The following is a 5,793-nucleotide window of genomic DNA, read 5'->3' as shown; positions in this document are numbered from 1 at the left end:
TGGGAAGCAGCCACATAGCACAGGGAGATCAGCTCAGTGCTCTGTGACCAGCTAGAGGGGTGGGATAGGGAGGGTTGGAGGGAGGGAGACGCAAGAGGGAAGAGATATGGGGATATATGTATATGTATAACTGATTCACTTTGTTATAAAGCAGAAACTAACGCACCATTGTAAAGAAATTATACTCAATAAAGATGTTTAAAAAAAATACCAATGGCATTTTTCATAGATCTAGAACAAATAATTCTAAAATTTGTACAGAAACAAAAAAGACTCCTAATAGCCAAAGAAATCTTGAGAAAGAAGAACAGAGTAGAGGAATCATGCTCCTTGACTTCAGACCATATTACAAACCTACAAAAATTAAAATAGTATGCTACTGGCACAAAACCACATGGATCAATGGAACAGAATAAAGAGTCCAGAAATAAACCCACACACCTATAGTTAATTGATCTTAGACAAAGGAGGCAAGAATACATAATGGGGAAAAGACAGTCTCTTCAATAAGTAGTCTTGGTAAAACAGGACAGCTACATGTAAAAGAAAGAAATGAGAACATTTTCTCACACCATATACAAAAATATACTCAAGAGGGATTGAAGACCTAAATGTAAGACCAGACAACATAAAACTCCTAGAAGAGAACATAGGCAAAACACTCTGACATAAATTGTAGCAGTATTTTTTCAATCTGTCTCCTAAGGCAAAAGAAATAAAAGCAAAAATGAACAAATGGAACCTAATTAAACTTAAAAGCTTTTGCACAGCAAAGGAGATCTACAAAAATACAACCTACTGAATGGGAGAAAATATTTTCAAATGATATGATCAATAAGGGGTTAACATCCAAAATATATAGTCATACAACTCCCTATCAAAAAAACAACCCAGTAAAAATATGTGTAAAATAGACATTTTTCCAAGGAAGACATACAGATGGCCAATAAGCACACTGAAAGATATTCAGCATCACTAATCAGAGAAGTGTGAATCAAAACCACAGTGAGATCATCTCACACTTGTCAGAATGGCCATCACCAAAAAGACCACAAGAAACAAATGTTGGTGAGGATGTGGAGAAAAGGGAACCCTAGTACAGTGTTTGTGGGAATGCAAATTTGTGAAGCCATTATGGAAGACAGTATGATGGTTCCTCAAAAAAACAAAAATAGAAACTACCAGGAAGATCAATCAAGATGGCAAAGTAGGAAGATGTGGAACTCACCTCTGCACGAGCACATCAAAAATACATCTGTATGTGGAAGAATTCTCACTGAAAACTAACTAGAAACTGGCCAAGAGACCAAGGCTGTAAGAGCCACACAATCAGGTACAAAGGGAAGAGAAATGATCAGGTCAGAATCTGTGCCCCTGGAAGGGGGACTCAGAGCAAAAGTGAGATTACACAGGAGGAGATCCACCATGGGGAGTGCGTGGTTTGAACCACATATTGGGCACCCCAGTCGGGGTGAAGCTGTTCTGCCTGGCCCAAAACCTTGAGGGTGGTAGAAGGTAATAATACTGAGTGATGTCTGCTCTGGCTCCAAAGGGCCAGAGTGAAGCCACAGGCCCACCTCAGAGAAGAGGCATGAGCCCAGATCCCCTGGGCCTATGTGCTGCTGGGGTGGATCTTATTTCTGGCCCACAGGGATGCCCTGCTGGACCTGTAGCCAGATCAATGGCTCGACTGGCCTGAGCAAGGTGACTGGGCAGGACTGGCTGCAGGCCTGGAGAGGGGCGGAGGGAGGTGAGGCTGGGGTACCACTACTCCTGCAGCCACGCAGGCTCTGCAGCCACCACTCCAACTGGTAGACGTCCTCTGTGGCCTGGTTGAGTCAGTCAAACTGGCAAGTAGGGCCTCAAACATGGCTTGGAGGCAGGAGGGCTCAGGCTCAGGCTCCCCTCAGGGTCCCGGCTGGCCCAGGCTCATGCTCAGCCCGTCCAGCTGGCTGGAGTTGGTGGAGGTTGAAAGAGGCCCTCTACTGGGTGGGAAGATGAGCCCACCTTGACTGGTTGGAGAGCTGGTGAAACTAACAGGAGGGCTGTGGGAAACCCAAACTCCACTCAAGAGGAATACATGCATGTTTGCTTGCTCCTGAGGCAGGGCAGAGAGGCCAGATTGCAAACTGCTGGAGTGGTTGCCCAATTCCCTGCGACCGGCCCTGTGTGTGTGCCCCAGCCTGAGCCCAGTGAACTCTTTAGCCCAACTTATTAAGCACAGCTCCACACTGGAGCAAGAGCCATCACAACAAAGGAAAGAGCTAGGCCATAAGATGTAGAGGCCACTCAGACCCAAAGCTGCATCTGAGTAGGGTGGTGGCCGCCATTACTGGCACTTTCACAGGTAGTGTATCAGAAGCATTCCTGATCTCTGATGGCAGGTGGACCACCATAGGCCGTGCATCAACACATGCTGAGTTCACATGGGCCCTGCCTGCCCTGCAGTGCAGCTCCACACCAGGGCGGGGGTGGCAGATGCTGAGGGGAGAGAGCAGATGTGAGGGACGAAAGAGACTCAGACCCGAGCGTTGTCTGAGCAGGGCTGAGGAAGCTATTACTGGTGCTTGTTCAGGCAGCACACCAAAAGCAGCCTGGACCACTCTCTGTGGACAGACCACCACACCTCATACCCTGTCACAAACTGAGAGCGCTCACAGGGCCCTCTTGCTCTAGCACTGCTCCTGTCAGGGCCAAGGGTGCTGGTGCTGGCATGGAAGAGAGCTCACATTTAAAAGGGGCAGAGTCAGCTTGGATATGACCCTCAGGGTTTCTCTCCAATAATTTGGGACCAGGGCCTGGACCTGCCTCTGACAGGTGATGGACCCTGAATAGAGGAGAATCCCTGCCTCACACCTGGATCTGGCCCTAGTGCCCCTCCATCTCCAGCCCCACCTCCTACCAAGGTTATAGCTGCCAGCACACCCTGAGGTAAGATGTGACTAGTGTTCATGTCAAATCCAGCTCTCCTACCAAAGCCGCTGGGCACAGGCAGATTGTATAGGGCTACTTCCACATAAGGATACCACTTCAAGACTGCAATATTTAACTGTTTCACCTAAATTCATAGAGACAGAGAAAGTTAAACAAAATGAGAAAACAGAGAAACTAGTCTCCATTGAAAGAACAAGAGAAAATTCCTGAAAACATAATGAAACAGAAACAATTTACCAGATAAAGAGTTCAAAGCATTAGTAATAAGGATGCTAACTGAATTAGATGAATGCAGTGAGAATTTTAACAAGGAACTAGGAAATATTAAAAAGAACCTGTCAGAACTGAAGAATACAATAACTGAAATGAAAAACACACTAGAAGGAATTGATAGCAGACCAAGGGATAAGGAAGAATGCATAAGTGACCTAGAAGATAGAATGGAAATCATCCAATCAGAGCAGCAAAAAGGAAAAAAAAAATAGTTTAAGAGATCTCTGGGATAACATCAAACATCCCAACATTCCCATTATAGGGGTCCCAGAAGGCGAAGAGAGAAAGGGGTTGACAAGGTATTTGAGATTATGGCTAAAATCTTCACAAACCTGAAAAAGTATATCCAAGTACAGGAAGCACATAGGGTCCCAAACAAGATGAACTCAAACAGACCCACATCAAAACATATCATAATTAAAACAGCAATAGTTAGAGAATTCTTAAAGTAGGAAGAGAAAAACCAAAGTCACGTGCAAGGGAACCTCCTAAGGCTATCAGCTGATTTCTCTGTAGAAGCTATGCATGCCAGAAGGGAGTGGTATGATATATTCAAAGTGCTGAAAGGGAAAAATCTGTAACCCAGGATACTCTATCCAGCAAGATCATCATTTAGAATTGAAGGAGAGATAAAGAACTTCTCAGACAACCAAAACTAAGAATTCATCAATACTAAATCTACACTAAAAATATGTTAAATGGTCTTCTTTAAGTGGAAAAGAAAAGGCTATAACAAGAAGTAAGAATCTATAGGAAAGGAAATATTCTATTAGGAAAGGCAAATATATAGTAAAGGCTGAGGATCAACCACTCAAATTAGCTAGTATGAAGATTAAAAGACAAAAAATTATAAAAGCAACTATAACTGCAACAAACAGTGAAGGGATAAACATGAAGATATAAATTATGACATCAAAACACAAAATGTGAAGGAGGGGAGTAAAAAAAATGTAGATATTTTAGAACGTGTTTGAACTTAAATATTTAATTACTTTAAATGTCAATGGACTAAATGCTCCAAAAAGCATGGGGTGGCTGATTGGATGAAAAAACAAGACCCATCCATATGCTACTTACAAGACACTTACTTCAGAGCTAAAGACACATACAGGCTGAAAGTGAGGGGATGCAAAAAGATATTTCATGCAAACAGAAATAAGAAACAGGTGTAGTAACACTCATATCAGACAAAATAGCCCTTAAAACAAAGTCTGTAACAAAAGACAAAAAGGGCATTATATAATGATAAAGGGATCAATACAAGGAGAGGATATTATACTCATTAACATATATGCATCCAGTAGAGGAACACCTAAATATATAAAGCAAACATTAACAGACATAAAGGGAGAAACTGACAATAATACAATAATAGTAGGGCACTTTAATATCCCACTTACATCAATGGAGAGATCATCCAGAAAAAAAAATTCAGTAAGGTATGGTCTTAAATGACAAAATAGACCAGTTAGACTTAATAGATATCTATACGACCTTCCATCCCAAACACAGTAGAATACACATTCTTTAAGTGCACACAGGACATTCTCCAGGATAGATGACATGCTAGGCCATGAAACTATTCTTGACAAAGTTGAGAACATAGAAATTATATCAAGCATTTTTTCGACCACAATGGTATGAAACTATAAGTCAGTTACAGAAAGAAAAATGGGAAAGCACAAACGCATGTACACTAACAACATTCTAGTAAAAAACAATGGATCAATGATGAAATCAAAGAGGAAATCCAAAAACACCTTGAGACAAATGAAAATGGAAACACAACTTTCCAAAATCTATGCAGCAAAAGCATTTCTAGGAGGGAAGTTTATAGAAATACAGGCCTACCTCAAGAAACAAGAAAAATTTCAAATACACAATCTAAATCTACCATCGAACAAAATTAGAAAAAGAACAAATGAAGCCCAAGGTCAGCAGAAGGAAAGAAATAAGATCAGAGAGGAACTAAATTAAATAGAGACTAAAGAAACAACAGAAAATGATCAATGAAATTAAAAGCTGTTTTGTGGAAAAGATAAACAAAATTGATAAACGTTAGCCAGGCTCATCAAGAAGAAAAGAGAGAGGACCAAGTAAACAAAATAAGAAATGATAGAGGAGAAACAGGAAAAACAATCACCAATACAACAGAGATATAAAAAAATCATAAGAGAATGCTATTCACAGTTATATGCCAACAATTCAAGCAACTTAGAAGGAATGGACAAATTTCTAGAAACATACAACCTACCAAGATGAATCAGAAAGACAATTTGAACTGACAAATCACTAGTAGTGAAATTGAATTTGAACAGAAAAAAAAAAAAACTCCCAGCAAAAAAACAAAAAAAGTCCATGACTGGATAGCTCGACAGTGGAACTGTATCAAAGTAGAGCTAATACTATCCTTCTCAATCCATTCAAAAAATTGAAGAGGACGGATATTCCCAAATTCATTCTACAAGGCCACTATTACCCCAATACCCAAACCAAACAAAGGCACTACTAAAAAAGAAAAAAAAAGAAAAGAAAATCACAGGCCAATATCTTTGATGAATATAGTTGCAAACATCCTCAAAATAT

Source organism: Neophocaena asiaeorientalis, unplaced genomic scaffold (assembly GCF_003031525.2).
Source record: "Neophocaena asiaeorientalis asiaeorientalis breed wild unplaced genomic scaffold, Neophocaena_asiaeorientalis_V1.1 scaffold6, whole genome shotgun sequence".
Lineage (NCBI taxonomy): Eukaryota > Metazoa > Chordata > Mammalia > Artiodactyla > Phocoenidae > Neophocaena > Neophocaena asiaeorientalis.
This window is presented reverse-complemented; position numbering follows the sequence as displayed.